Source organism: Phyllostomus hastatus, unplaced genomic scaffold (genome assembly GCF_019186645.2).
Source record: "Phyllostomus hastatus isolate PE091 unplaced genomic scaffold, TTU_PhHast_1.1 phas_scaffold_387, whole genome shotgun sequence".
Classification (NCBI taxonomy): Eukaryota; Metazoa; Chordata; class Mammalia; order Chiroptera; family Phyllostomidae; genus Phyllostomus; species Phyllostomus hastatus.
In genome coordinates this window covers 515,242-530,526 of record NW_025334027.1, presented here as the reverse complement: position 1 = coordinate 530,526, position 15,285 = coordinate 515,242, and the positions used below count along the sequence as shown (strand labels likewise).

Genomic DNA, 15,285 nt, shown 5'->3' with positions numbered 1-15,285 from the left:
TAAATACTGCATTAACCTTTCAGCAGAAAGTCTCATACTTCTTGAGTGAATCCTCCCCTTAGCCTACCATCACGACATGCACTCTTCAATTTTTATTTAGTTTTTAAAAACTCCCTAGGAATAGTATAAGAAAAAAATATGAATTCTACTTTCACACTTCACTGTCACTTGGTTTAAAATAATATGGAAGGAGTAAGGATACACTCCTTACTCCAAATGAGACAAAAATGAACCAAACAAGTTATCATTAAATATTATTGAGGCCACCGCATTTATATGTACAAGCAGAAAATTCAATAGCTCCTACTAAAGAATCCTTAGGCCTGGTGGGCAGACGCAGAACATGACAAGGAGAAGCCTCCAAGGAAAGGAGGGAGCAGGACTCAGGACGGTGGTGTCTCCTCAGTGAGAGAAAGGGGCATCTCTTGGGGTAAAGTGTCCAACTGCCACTGTTCTGGAAAAAAAGCAGCCCCAACATATGGCCTTGGGAATTCCTGCTGGAAGAGGTGCCACTGGAAAACGGTTGAATTGGGGTTTTTCTCTAGAACATGAGCAAGGAGAAAGGAGAAAAGAGACAATTTTAATTTTTAACAGGCAGGGCTTGACAAATCTTGACACTGCTGCCCGTTCCTCTGCACGCCTCTTTCCTGAGCTTAAACGAGGTCTTTTTATTTTCTGCGTAAGCTCGGTTCTTTTGAAAAGAAGTGTAATATGGGACTTTTTAAAAAAGAGGCACAGTATTTTCCCCTGTAACTTTTTTTGTTTTCCCTAGGCTATATGCACAATAAACTTGAAATCTATTATCTTAACCACGTTTACTGTCCAATGCATCAAATTTAAAAAAACAAAATAAACTCAAGGTGGAAGGCACACAAGGGGAAAGGGGAAACAAAACGTGTATTGCTTCTAGAGCTGGACACAAGGACAATACTCATCTAGTTTCCAGATGACATGCAGACATTAGAGACAGAGTCTTCTTCGGGAAGTAAGATTTTAATTAGACACTAAGATACAATTAAATGGACTCTGCAAGCTGATCTGCACGGCTGGGAAGCGTCTCAAGGCTGGAAAAGTCAAGTGCACCTGCAGTGAGAAGCTCCTTCGGGGCAGGAACTAGGTCGTCCACCGACACGTCCAGCACACACCGCACCCAGCAGGTGCAACGACGTTACCTAGAGCCATACGGTCTGCTGTGCACTGTGGTGTCACTGGCTGGTGGCGGGAGCAAGAAAACCCAGAGTGCCAAATCCTAACTAGCAGGGTGCAGGACAAGTCTGCAGGAGACAGGATAAGGGATGTCTCCCCAGCAAGGTAGCATCTGAGCTGAGTTTTGAAGGTGATAAACAGATGAAGTGAGAGAAGAACATTCCAGCAGAGGAAGACAAGGAGAATGGAGAGAGTTCAAAGGACCAAGAGTTGTTCAGCAAAGCTCCATGAGGCACCTAAAAAGCGATGGGGGAAGGATGAGAGTGGAGCCGGAGCCCGGTGATGGAGTGTCCTGGGCACCACACTACGGGCTGGTAGGCCTGGCTATGAACACAGCGGGAGCCACAGAAGGATTTTAAATTGCGGAGATGCAAGTGAGGGGCTGGGGGACTGTGAACAGACTACCATTCTGGAAAGACAGAGGCAGGAAGGAGCCTCAGGATTTAACCAAGAATAAAGAACAATGAAGATGTGGGGAAAGGTCAGAAAAAACACTGTTAACACATCTGTACCCTCTCCTCTCATGGACAAATGTCCTTTAAGGGGTTACTACCTTATCCTTTGAAAATGGAGGACTCATAGCAGTCAGTCCTCTAAATGTAGAAAGGAGTATTATAAAGAATTAGAGACTGCAATATTAATATTAATCCAAGACATTTTAAAAATGTATGTTTGACACATTTTGATACACAGTGGTCTTGTGAGTACAAAAGAAAAGATTTGTACCTCTAAATCTTCTATTAACAGCAGACCAGGATCAATTTTAATGACTTCACAAACAAAAAAATCATCTGTTACATTCACTTTGGAACAGACCACAGCCACTTTTGCCCCGCAGTGTATCTGAAATACAATCTGTAAGCCTAATTTCTCGATGGTCATGTTGTTCGATGTCTGTCCCCTGTCAGGACCCCCATAGGGGTTCTTGAACTTGACAGCTGGTCTATTCAGCACGAACAATCCCAACCACCAGGAGGAATTTCCTAGGCTCATTTTGTTGGCGTAAGCACACATGAAAAAAATCCTGGCATTTTATATTCAGTAGGAAAAAAATGATCAGAAATAAGAACATCTTGAATACCGAGCAAATTTAACAGAGCTTTCTTGGTTCCTGGAGGATTGTGACTAATGACCACAAATGCAAATTTACTCTTTAAAAATAATCTATATTTTAATCTTTTCAGCAGCAAAAGTCTTGGGAACTTTTTCCTAAACTCCTTAAAAACAAAGCAATAGATTCTAGATTCTCTCTTTTAAATTTAAAAAATTTTTTGATTAGCCCTGGCTGGTGTAGCTCAGTGGATTGAGTGCAGGCTGTGATCCAAAACGTTGCCAGTTCGATTCCCAGTCAGGGCACATGCCTGGGTTGTAAACCAGGTCCCCAGTGGGGGCCACGTCAGAGGCAACCACACATTGATGTTTCTTTCCCTCTCTTTCTCCCTCCCTTCCCCTATCTCTAAAAATAAATTAATAAAGTCTTAAAAATTTTTTAGATTAAATATTATTTTTCAATTACAGTTTATATTCCATATTATTTTGTATTAGTTTCAAGTGTTGAACATAGTGGTTAGATCCTTATTTCTGAAAATATCTTATTCTGATAAGAAAACCAATCTTATATTTGCCATTTACAATCACCATGATTTCATAAAAGATGCCTAATTTTAACACCAGAAAATGACAAATATTTTTAGAGAGGCCAGTCCTTTAATTGAATAAATTTAGTTTTATGGAAAAAAAATACCGTTCTTATTTTTCTCAATAAGCCAAGGCCCATTCAACATTCCATTTGAGGGGCCTGATCAAGAGTCTTTCAAAATGTTTTCTCACCAACTCACGATGCCTCCTCTCCTCATCCTTGAGGAGGGACCACTAACGATGTCATGGAGCTGGTGAGAAGACCACTGTCCCCCTACCTGGAGGGTTCCCCCTAGCTGAAGAGGACTCAGTAAGCAAGGATCCATTAACTGTTAAACCTGGCAATGCAAGGTCCTCTCATCCCCACTCAACCCCACACTTTACCCATGGGGAAACGAAGGTCCAGAAAGGAATACAGACTTGCCCAAAGCCGTAAGGCCAAGAGAACTTCTCTAGCCTATTGACGTCCTATCACCGCTCCTCTACTGAGCCGGACAGTCTGCCTAACACCATGTACAAGTTAGCCACGTGACTTAAATATGTACACGGCTCTAGAGCAGCTCTTACAGATTATGGAAACTCAACCCTGACAGTAATTTTGAACTGAAGCAATACTATCATCTGAGTCAGCTGAAATATAAAATGTATTGTATCAGTCAGTTACAAGGAGCACCTCTGCTCCAGAGAAATCCCAACTCAAGATGACATACTGCACTGCAGATATACATACTAGAAGTCCAAGTTTAAAATGGAAGTTTTGATACAAACTCCACCTTAATCACCACCCCTGTGATTACTATCCACTCACTCTGATACTACACTTGATTGACACCAAGATATCTGGACTATTACCAAGGCCCAGCAAGAAAGCTTTCCTATGGCACAATATTCACTTTCTTACTGAAAATGTCAAGAAAATCCCACGAACCTAGACTACAATGGCAATTAAGTAGCATTCTCCAGCTACCAAAGCTGCTGAGTCTGAAAGACTCCTCTTGGTGCATACTAGATCAGAGGGGAAAAGACACTACAGAACAAATTCTTGAATCAGCCATTTCTTTATGGAAACAATTTCACCCAGATCAATACTCCATTTCTCCTGTCACACCGCACACCCTTCAGTGCTGATGTGGCCACTTTATATCCTGTGTGTATTATGATGATGTCTAAGAGCACAGCTCTGATTTCATCTCAAGATGCATCCTCCTGGGTACCAGCCAAACGCAGTTAGACTCTGCAACGTTTTTTAGTTTTTTGAATCTGTTGTAAGCTGGGGAAAACATTATCAATAGCTTGAGATACTCTTTTTACAACACACGTTTCCCTGTAATCAAAATAGGACAGCGAATTTATGGGAATTTTTCCTGGGCCCTCCCCTGCTCGCCGGCAAATTGTTAAAGGCACTAACAAAAGAAGGTTCTCTGCATTTGAATGATGACAGTAATTCTTATTTGGTATAGTAAACAGGCTGGAACTAAGTGGAAAGTGATTTCTTTTTCCAGACGTCTCCATGGGAGCTGCCCAAGAATGAACTAGAGTGTCTTAAACACAACCGCTTAAAGTACACAATTACCGGATTCCGGGAAATGCCAATTTTCCCTTATTAAAACGTATCCAACCTGATGCAACTAACCAGGTCTCAAGGAAAAAAGGACAGTTCGCTTGCTTCGGGCTGACCCCCCATGGGGAGCAGGACGAGGATGGGTGGAGGCGCCAGTCCGTGCGGAAGCTAAGCCCGCAGGAGGCCCGGAGTCCGCCGCCCGCGTTCTTGGAGCCCCGGAGCAGCGCTTCCCCGCAGGGGACAAGGGACCACGGCGGTGAGGCGGCTGCCCCGGCCTCTCCTGGGGCATAGAGAAAGCAAAATGCGAGCGTCGCGCCCGGCGCGTCGGCTCAGACGGTACCAGCGGCTAGAGGGACAAATACCAGGCCCCAACAACAGTCAGTGGCAGCCCACAGACCCAGGGTCCAAGGTTCCAAGGTACTGGCAGCGAGTCCTCCCGGGAGCCCGGCGAGGGGGGGGTACGGCGCAAGCGCGGGACTGGCTGAGGGGGTCCGGGAGGGGGACGGCGCAAGCGCGGGCCCGCTGGGGTCTGCGGGGCCGCCGGGGCCTGGACGCACAGGCTGCGCTGAGACGGACTGGCCCTCCCGGGCTAACTGATGGGACCAGGCCCTGGCTCTTACCGCGCGGCGCCGCCTCGCTCGCTTGCTGGCTCCGGGCTTGGGCCGGGCGGCGAGGTCGCCCGATGGCGCGGCCCGAATCCGTCGAGCCCGGCCTCAGCGTAGCAGCCAACCCCACGGCGCCCTTCGCCGGGCCCGCCCTGCCTCCCTCCCGGCCCCCGCCTTCGGCCCGCCCCTTGCCAGCCCCACAGGACCAGCACCGACTGAGCAGGCGCCGTTCAGGCCCCGCCCATATTCCCGTTGCAACGCCGGTTCCTACGGAGCCCCACCTCGCGTTTCTCCTAGTTTTGGGTCGTGCAGGCGCCCTTCCACCCGACCGGTCGGGAAAGGGGCTCGGGCAGCTAGTGCGCACGCGTTAGGCCTCGCCCTGGAGGTCTAACTCGTGAATTGTCTTGGAGGAGTCCCTGGACTCGAACAGGTGATAGGTGTAGAGCTCCCTCGTCCCAAAGGTTTAACTCAGCTCAGAGGTCCACCATTTCGTATTCACAATGTGCCAACGTGAGCCAGATAGTGGTGAAGCAAACATGCAAGCGCTGCCTTCGTGGCGCTCCTGGTGAATCAGGGAACACTGACCATAAAAGGGAGCCACACCCCAAAAATAAGGCTGAATATAATTTATCAACTTAGGGAAGTTCAGTTAAGTCACAGTTGTACAGGTATTTTTCCTTTGATAGTTTGAAATACATTAGATTTTTATTACATCATCTTAGTTTCCTAGAAAAGGGACAACTTGCTTGGTCTTGATATATTTTTAATACATTGCTAGACTATTTGTTAATATTTTATGTAGCATTTTTACATATTTGTCCATAAGTGAGACTGTGTTATACTTTTGCTTTCTTGTACTTAAATTACACTTGTAATAAATACACAGTAAGTTGATGCTTTCTTTATCTGGATGATTGTATGTAAGATCAGAATTTTCTGTTCTTGTTCATGTTTACTGAACTTGCCTGTGAAATCATCCAGGCTTGGTGTTTTTCATTGGTTTTGTTGGTTGTGAGGTCTTTGAAGGGATAGGATGCAGATTTTTTAAAAAGCGTTTCATTCATTCTTTATTGCTTCTGGGTCTAGACAGCATTTCTGGTTTTCCCTGTCATTTTTACTGTTAGATTTTTTGCAGGAAAGTGTCTGTTTTATTGATGTTTTGACAGTCATTTGCATAAAGTTGATAATGTAATTCCTTTATGGCTTTTATTTTAATTTTATTTATTTTTATTTCTTTCTGAACACATTTCAAGTACATTTACATATTTCAAAATTCAGAAAGCATCTACTCCTGTAGTTCCTCTTCCCTATATTCAATTTCTTGATACCCTTCTAGAGATACTTTATGAATATTAACAAGTATCCAATAAAGACAGGTATTTTCATCTGCTTCTCTTTTTTTTACACACAAATGGTAGTCTATTATACATTCTGATCTGTACCTTTCTTTTTAAAACCAGAATAGCCATGATGTTTTAATGCTTTGAACATAATCATTCAACCCTAGTGTAGGTCTCAGGCCTTGGTCCTTACAACTAAACAGCTGGGGTTGAATCCCGGCTCTACCATCTAGTAACTTTCAGTCCTTGTGTCTTGGTTTTTCACAGAATGAGGGCTGTGATGGGCTGCTGTGGGAATTAAGTGGGATAATGCATGCAGAGGGCTTAGCGTGATGTCCAGCACCCAGCATATGCTTGGGAAATGTGAGGTGCATTAACGGTGCATCTGTTCAGGTATTCACAGTTCAAAAGGGACTCCGCATATATCAGGTCCTTGCACCCACCCTGTAAGAACTGTACAGAGGATAGACGTGAAGCTCAAATAGGTTTCACTTACCCAAGGGCAGCCGGTCAGGAAGTGGCAGGAACAGAGCAGAACTCTGGTCCCAGGCACTTGCCATCACCCCTTGGTACTCACAAGCCACACACACTGTTAAAGGGTACTTTTTTATTTTAAAGGGCACAAAATAAATGTACACCTCAATGAGGCATCAAAAAGTGAAGTGAAGGAAAAGAACTTTAGCAGTTTTCCCTGCAAATACATCCTCCTCAAACATAACCATTCTGACATCTAACTCAGGATTAATATGGACTGATTTTGAACTTTTTAAATTTTTATTTTTTATTGACTTTAGGGAGAGAGAGTGAAACAACGATTTATTGTTCCACTTATTTATGCATTCATTGGTTGATTCTTTTATGTGCCCTGACTAGGGAATTGAACTCACAACCTTGGTGTATCGGGACAACACTCTATACCACAACACCATAACCAGCTGAGCTATCTGCACAGGCCTGATTTTGAATTTTTAAAAAAAGATTTTGTGAGAGAGGGGAAAGGAGGGAGAGAAACATCAATGTGCAAGAGAAACATCGATTGGTTGCCTTTCACACATCCTCAGCCATGGACCTGGCCCACAACCCAGCCCTGTGCCCTGACCAGGAACCAAACCAGTGACCTTTCAGTCCACAGGCCAGCACTCAGTCCACTGAGCCACACCAGCCATGGCTGATTTTGAACTTTAAATAAGTGGATTCATATTGTGTTGGTTTCCTAGGGCCTCTGTAGCAAATGACTACAACATTGGTGGCTTAAAACAACAGAAATGTGTATTGTCTCATCGTTTTGGAGGCTGGAAGTTTGACATCGAGGTGTCAGCAACTCCGAACTTCCTCCAAAGGCCCTAGGACAGAATCCATTCCGTGCCTCTTCTACCATCTGCCAGCTGCCTGAATTCCTTGGTAGTCTTTCACTTGTGGCTGCATCACCCCAATCTCTGTCTCTGTCTATGGCTTCTCCATGTGTGTGCGTGCATGTGTGTGTGCGTGTGTGCGTGCGTGCGTGTCCCTGTGTGAAATCGCCCTCTGGTTCTTTCTCATAAGGACACTTGTGATGGCATTTAGGGCCTATCTGGATAATCCAGGATAAGCCCCCAGCACAATATCCTTAATTTATCACATCTGCAAATGCCTTTTTCCAAATAAGGCAACATTTACAGGTTCCAGGGGTAGGACCTGATATCTTTAGGAGTCATTAATTCAGCCTACCACAAGTGTGTATTCATTTTTTCTCTTTTTTAAAAAAAATTAATTATAGAGAGAGAAAGAGAGAGAAATAGAAACATTGACTTGTTGTTCCACTCATTTATGCATTCATTGGTCAATTCTTGTATGTGTCCTGATCAGGGATTGAACCTGCAACCTTCACTCATCAGGACAATGCTCCAGCCAACTTAGCTACTTGTCTAGGGTCAAGTGTATATTCTTTTGTGTCTGCCTTCTTTCCCTCTAACATTAGGTCTGGGAGGTCCATCCATCTTGTCGCATTATCTGTGGCATGCACAGTGAGCATTATTTTGGCTGCTGTGTAGTATTCCATTGCAAGAGTTTAGTATATCATGGTCTATCCATTCTCCTATGGATGGACATTTGGATTGTCTCCAGTTGTAAGCCATCAGTGGAAGGAAAATTGGATTAAGCAAAAGGAATTCATGGTGTCTCCAATGGAAAGCTATGCATCCTTGGAAAACATCCTTCTGGGTTATCGGATCCTGATTCTGTGGGGCCTCTGGGCCTTTTCTAGTCTTTGAGCTCTTTGACAGCCCTGTACATTGTAGAGAACCACTGTCAGTGTAAATGATTCTCGTCTAGGGGCATGCCAATAACTCCTGTCTAAGGACAGTGGAGATGCCGTTTTGCTTCCATTCGCAAGTTTATTTCAATGTTTTTGATCTATAAACATACCTGACTTTTGAATTCTCCTTTGAACTGATGGTAACATTTCACTGGCTCCCTCATTTAATTAAGGAGTTAAGTGAACTTTATACTTATAAAAAATAAGCATGTATTTATTCAATACTTGTATGAAATAAACTTGTATAAGAGTCATGATTTTACTTTTCTTCTTAAATCACCTTTGAACATCAGGCGTAAAGTTCCCGTGATCATTCTCGTACATAGCAGAATACTTTTCATGAACTGAATCCGCTGAACTCGATGTCCCACCACCTAAATCCCAAAGCCAATGAGCCAGTTCCCACCACGCAGGAGGCTGCTGAGGTCTCCTGAGCAGCAACCAGACCTGCGGGACCTGACCCTGTGCCCAGGGCTGGGGAGGGGGCAGAGATGGCCTCGACGAGGTCCCCAGCCTCTAAGAGCCTTTTCTGGCTGAGGCAGCAGTGTGACCTGGTTCTCGATCAGGTGAGGCGCTGCTAAGGTGGTGTGGAGGAATCAGCAGATTCTCGAAGGAGGAGGCATTGCAGGAGGGTTTCCACAAGGAGAAGGCACCTCAGGGGCAGTGGACAGCAGGAAAAGGAGCAAGGAAGCGAGGGCAAGCAGGGCCTTCTCAGGGAGCAAAGACTTAAAGGTCTTTGCAGGGAGCATGGCTGGCCATGCCTGTGGAGCGGGGTGGGGGGCGGAGCAGGGAGAGCCTGCCCCACCCCAGGCCTGGAACTCCAGTACTGCAGTGTGGGCAGGAGCCGGTCACCGCGGCTTTGGGGCAGGGCAGTGAGATGCTGTGAGACTGTCATTAGGAAGACTGGCCTGGTGGCATGTGCAGGATGGGGAGGGGGACCCTAGCAGTCAGAAGACCATGGTTCTAGGGACAGGCACAGCGGGGAGGTCTGGAATGATGATGCTCAGAGGGAGGAGACAGATCTGAGGGCAGGGCACACAGAACCATCTGGACTTCAGCCTACGGCTGGGCCTCAGTACTGGCATCAGGGCGGTCCCATCAGCCTCACACACGCCTTGTCCCCTGTCCTTGATCATTCCCTTTGCCTGCCTGGAGACGCAAGAGGAGCAACTCCTGGCCTGGAGCCAGAGGGGACCTGGGGACGCAGGCAGCTGACGGTCTGTGCAGGAGGCCATCTGTCAGTGTGTGAGTTCCTCTCAAGGCCCAGCCTCCACCTCACAACGGCCACCAAGGGGCAGGGTCTGGGACACCTCGATGACCTCCATTCATGCTGGCTCTGCCATGCTGGGGTCTCGTCACCACTGAGGTGGCTGAGCTCCCACAGCCCTGAACCCCCTTGAGCTCCATGCCTCTGGTTTCCCGCTGATCTGCTCGGCTCTCCCTTATGCCCGAGCCACTGACTACCTCTCGGGCCCAGCTGCTGTGTCCGCACCACAGCCAGGGGAGTCAGACTGATGGGGGCTACAGGCCAAGTTTTCATCAGAAAACTGTTTCCAACAGTTAGCAGGCTGTCAGCTCTGAGTGCCGGGACATCGAGCTGGGATTCCTGGCACACCTCCCTCGGAGCCAGGGAGCACTGGGTCCCGGAAAATGCGCAACTGTCACACGATCGATGAAGTGTCTGCAGGCAGAGAGAGGCTGTCGGCCCTCCACAGCCATGCAGCTCACGTTAGGAGGGGCCCGTGTGCCTGGCAACCAGAGCTGAAGCTCTAGCAGTGTGCCTCCCAGTTGGAGGGCTGGGATCTCGTCTTACTAGCTCAGTGTGCTGTCTTACGGTCAAACCTCAGCTCTGGAACGTCTCCCATCTCAAACTATTCAGTTCTCAACCAGGTTGTTCAAGGAAAAAATGTCTCAGTTATCAAGAAAACTTCAGTTCTGGACCCTACGATCCTTTCATCCTGACACTGTATTTCTCTTTTTTTAAGATTTTATTTATTTATGTTTAGAGAAGGGAAGGGAGGAAGAGAGAGAAACATCAATATGTGGTTGCCTCTCTCACAGCACCCCCCTCCCCACTGGGGACCTAGTCAGCAACCCAGGCATGTGTCCTGACTGGGAATTGAACCAGAGACCCTTTGGTTCTCAGGCTGGCACTCGACCCACTGAGCCACACCAGGCAGGACTGACACTGTATTTCTAATGGGAAAGGGTTCCGTTTTTCGAACAAATCACTTCTCGAACAGCCTTCTGGAATGAATTAAGTTCAAGAAGCAAGGTTCCGCTGTGGTTCCTGAGACTGCCACCACACCTGACCACCAGCTGGGCGGCTCAGAGCAAAAGAAGTGGGTTCTCTCACAGTTCTGAAAGCCGAAGTCCAAAATCCACATGTCACCAGGGTGGGTTCCTTCCAGAGGTTCTCAGGGAGGGTCGGTTCCTTGCCTCTCTCCCGGCTGCTGGAGGGTGCCCGCCATCTTTGGTGACCGTGGGCTGGTGGGCCTGTCACCCACCTCAGCCTTCGTCTTCACCCGGCCGTCCCCTGTGTGCCTCTGTGTCTTCCCTCCTTTCCTGTCCCCTACGTGGATCCTCCATTATTGGCTTTAGGACCCACCCTATTCCAGGATTATCTCAACTCAAGATCCCTCCCTCACCGATTTCTACAAAGACCTTTTTCTCAACCAGTGTCACCTTATCAGGGTTCCAAGTAGATGTGTCTTTGTGAGGGGCACCCTTCACCCAGAACAGGAATCGTGGGAGAAGCACTTCCCTTTTCAAAAGCCTTGAATTGCCTGAGCATTGGGGTGCTCTCATGAGGAGAATAAGAGGGAATGATGAGCCAGCTCCAGGGTCCGCTCAGTCCGGCTGCGACAGGCACGTGGCCGCAGTTCTGAACTTCTGAGAGCAGTGGCCCCGCAGCACCGGGGCCAACGGCTGCAGCGTGAGCCTCCGGCAGCCGCCCTCCTCCTGAGTGGGAGACCGCTCCATGATGGGCTGAGAAACCCTCGGTGCCCCGAGGCCTCCCCGCCTCACCTCGTTTTTGGATTGGTGTTGCCCAGTCTCTCAGGCACTGCTGCTCCTCACACTCTCAGCCCAGGACCCTGAGTTGGGACCTCAGAGATCTGGAAGACACGACTTTGAGACTGAGTAGCTGAGGGGGTGAGGAGAGGCTGCTCGGGGGCTTTGGGTCCCCAAAAATGACATTGCCTGGGGAACCACTACAGCAAAGCAAGCAAGCTTGTGGGCTGAAGCACGGGGTGACCCGGGACGTACCACGCCCGGACAGTGGCTCTTGTTAGGTCACCTAGGGGACCCCCAGGGGGACTGTGATTTGGGCGAGTTTTGAGTTGGCCGAGGAGGAGGTCACATGGAATGTGTTTGCTGAGAGACTCACGACACAGCCTGGATGGGGGAGGTGACGACGCCTGGCCCCCTGTGTGGTCAGTCAACATCGAGGGCCCCTCTAAGAGCGCGTCAAACAGGGAGGGGAGCAGGGACCACTCAGGTTCCAAGCTCGGTTCCACATCCAGGGGCAGGATGGCCAGAGGCCACTGTATTAGTCAGCACGGGCTGCCGTAACGAAATTCCACACCACAGGGGCCTGGAACAACACGTACTTACTTTCTCACAGTTCTGGAGGCCAGAAGTCCAAGGTCAAGGAGCCACCAGGGTCGGTTCCTCCTGAGGCCTCTCTCCCTGGCTTGCAGATGGCCACCTTCTCCCTGTGTGTGCACCAGACAGAGAGAGACCCGTGGAGTTTGTTCCCATCCTTATAAGGATGCCAGTCCGGCCAGATTAGACCTCAGTTTAACCTCAGCCATCTCTGAATACTTGATCTCTGAATACAGTCACATCAGCGGGTAAGGCTTCCACATTCAAGTTTGGGAGGCGGGTACACAATTCAGTTCATCATAACCATGAAGTGGTGGAATCTGGAAAACTCTGGGGCAGCCAGTCAGGGTGATGCCAGCTGCGGAATGCTGGCACCCAGGGCAGCATCACCAGGGGGTGGGCTGAGCACCAGGTGGGCTGAGCACCAGGTGGGCCGAGGCTCACACAGAGGCCCCAGCCGGCCTGCTGGAGAGGACCAGATTCTGGCAGCAGCCACCCCCTGACCCGAAGCCCCAGGTGTCTTTTCCTCACTGTCACCAGATGACAGGCTGATCGGAGCCGCAGCTCCCTCCAGAGTGACTATCTAAGGAGAACACAAAGGTCACAGACGCCTTAGCTGTTTCCAAATAACTTCCGATCGTCGCCCTCCCATGGTATAAATACTGTTTTCAGAAAACAGAAGACACAGCAGCCATCTCCTCTCCCCATTGCTTTTCTCTCCTCTGACCCCATTTTCCCCTGGAGCTCGGTGGCAGGGCCGGGGAAGCTGGGCTCACTGGGACACTAGGCAGCCAGACCCCTGCCACAGACTGGAGCCTGTCTCCTCAGACCTAGGACACGACCTCCAGGGGCCAGCTGTCAGTCATGGAGATGGGCTGGCCGGGGTTGGCAGGGAGCTTGCTGTCTTGAGAGCAGTGTGGGGTTGAAGACCGTGGCAAGGTTGTGCAGGGACGTCTTGTCTCCCGTCTCCTTTTCTGTCACCCTGAGGAGGGCCGAAGCAGAGGGTGCTGTTGGGACACCATCTTCAGGGCACAGGGGAGGCAGAGGAACACATTGGAGTCCTCAGGGAAAGTGGTGAGGGGTGCCACCCCCTTCTGCCTCGGGCTGGCTCCATGACACAGCAAACCCGGAGAAGGGTCCGCCGGTGCCACCCCAGCAAGGCAGCAGTCATTACATAAATCGCGGCTATGTTTAAAAATGAGCAGCTGTAGCATCTGCTTTTCTCTCGATGGGTCTGGATTTCCCATGCTGGCCATGCCAGAAGTTCAAGAGCTCTGTCTGCGGTCACTCAAGCTCTTGAGCCCCTGGGGAGGCCCCAGGTGTGGGGCAGCCACCATCCTGGAGCTTCCTCTCCCAGTGTTGGCTCAGCCTGCGGCTCCTCGGGACCTGAGCCTGTTTCTCTGGCTAGAATTCCATTTGAACCTGCACACCCCCAGGTGCGGGCTCAAGTTTCCGTAAAGTGCCTGAAAGCCCTAAGGAGAGTTTGCGGTCGGGCCTGTCTAGTTCTGCCCCCAGGAGGGGAACGGAAAGGTAGCTGCTGTGCACACAGAGCCCGCATTGCTCCGGCTGAAGCGGTCAGAGAAGCCCTGAGGGCCGTCTCAGGACACATGGCCGTGTGATGTCCGGTCAGCCGCCTGGCTCAGGGCCCAGCTCATCTCTTCTGGGAGCTCTCGGACCAGCAGCCTCGAGCCCCTGACCCGGCACGTCCGGGAGATGCGGCAGCACCCTGGGGTCCGGAACATTTACGTGGGTGTGTGTTTGCCATCGTGACCCTGGCTGGCCTTCCTGTGCTGGGAGAACTCAGGTGACCCATTGCTCTCGCCCATCCCAGTTACACTAAGTGCTCTCCCACTCTGGTCTGACAGACCCCCTCCCCCACCCAGGGGCCACCCTCCGCCCCAGTCCTGCCCGCTGACCCACGGCAGCAGCTCCGGGAGGCCATTTGGGCTTCTTCAAGAGTTGGGTGTGTCTGTCACCCCCTCACTTTTTCTGTTTATCTTCCCAGAGCTATTTTCTGACAGCCCATCATTAGTCTGTGGGAATGCTTCCTTTTAAGGCAATTGGGGCACTGGGTGGGGGGGAGTGAGTATAAAAGCTCTTCTGAGATTTTTATACAAAACACTGCCCTCCTTTCATTTGCCCAGGGCGTGTTCCAGGAGAGCCCTTGCCCACGTGCCCACAGGAGCACAGGCCGCCCAGGCCAGCGTGGTGGTATGGCTGGGTGTAGTCCAGCAGGAAAGGTGGGGGGAGCTTTGCGAGAGGGGGGACCATCAGGACACCGAGATTCCCAGCTTCTGCTCACCAGGCAGCTCCGGGAGCCCAGGTGGGAAGCCGGGGGACCTTCATGTGCCTGTTTATCCGTCTATGAAATAAAGGCTTTGGACTAAGAGGCCTGTGGTGGCTATTTCGGGTGTGAGGATCTCAGATTGCGGACAGCAGTGAATGGCCCTGCCCCCTGGGCCGTGGCACTGGCCTGGGCTCGGCCGGACACAGCCCTGCTCTCAGAACATGGGGACAGCCAGTTCTCGCTCGAAAAATCAACTCATAGTAAAAGAGATGCAATAGGACTTTTTTAAAAAAAGGCTTTCAGACAGGACTGGGAAGGGGCCAAATACTCAGTGCAAGGTAGGTGGTGGCTATCAGTGACCCAGTCCTGTGGGCAATGAACAGAAAGGCTGGACTGGGCTGCACCACCAAGTCTCGGTCTCAGCAGGCACCACCGAGAATGAGGGGCCCCGCAGGGCCCGGCTGCAAGTGGCTGGCACTCTCCCACCCCCTCCGCCCAGTCTCTAACCAGATGGCCCAAAGTCCTTGCTCCTCAGAGTGACTGCTGCTGCCCTGTGTCCCCACGCTGTCCGGAGGCACCCTAGGGCCGGGCCCCTCCCCAGCAGCGTGCACACTGCCCTCCTGGAGGCCTGCGAGGCTCCCGGGCCCTTCGCTGCACCTGCTGCTTTGCCCAGCCCCCCTGCTCACCCCCAGCCCCGTCCCAGAGGCACTGATCCTGGGTTTCCATGTTCACGCAACAACCACCACAAA

General features: G+C 50.0%; 1 protein-coding gene across 1 annotated transcript in view; it reads right to left on the bottom strand.

Moving 5' to 3' along the window:
• Nucleotides 1-5,155, bottom strand: part of SPECC1L (sperm antigen with calponin homology and coiled-coil domains 1 like) — a 107,051-nt gene extending 101,896 nt beyond the window's left edge. The window contains exon 1 of the mRNA XM_045819785.1: nucleotides 5,026-5,155. The gene's annotated coding sequence lies outside the window, so the exon portion shown is untranslated. The remainder of the gene's footprint in view (nucleotides 1-5,025) is intronic.
• Between the last annotated feature and the right edge of the window lie 10,130 nt (nucleotides 5,156-15,285).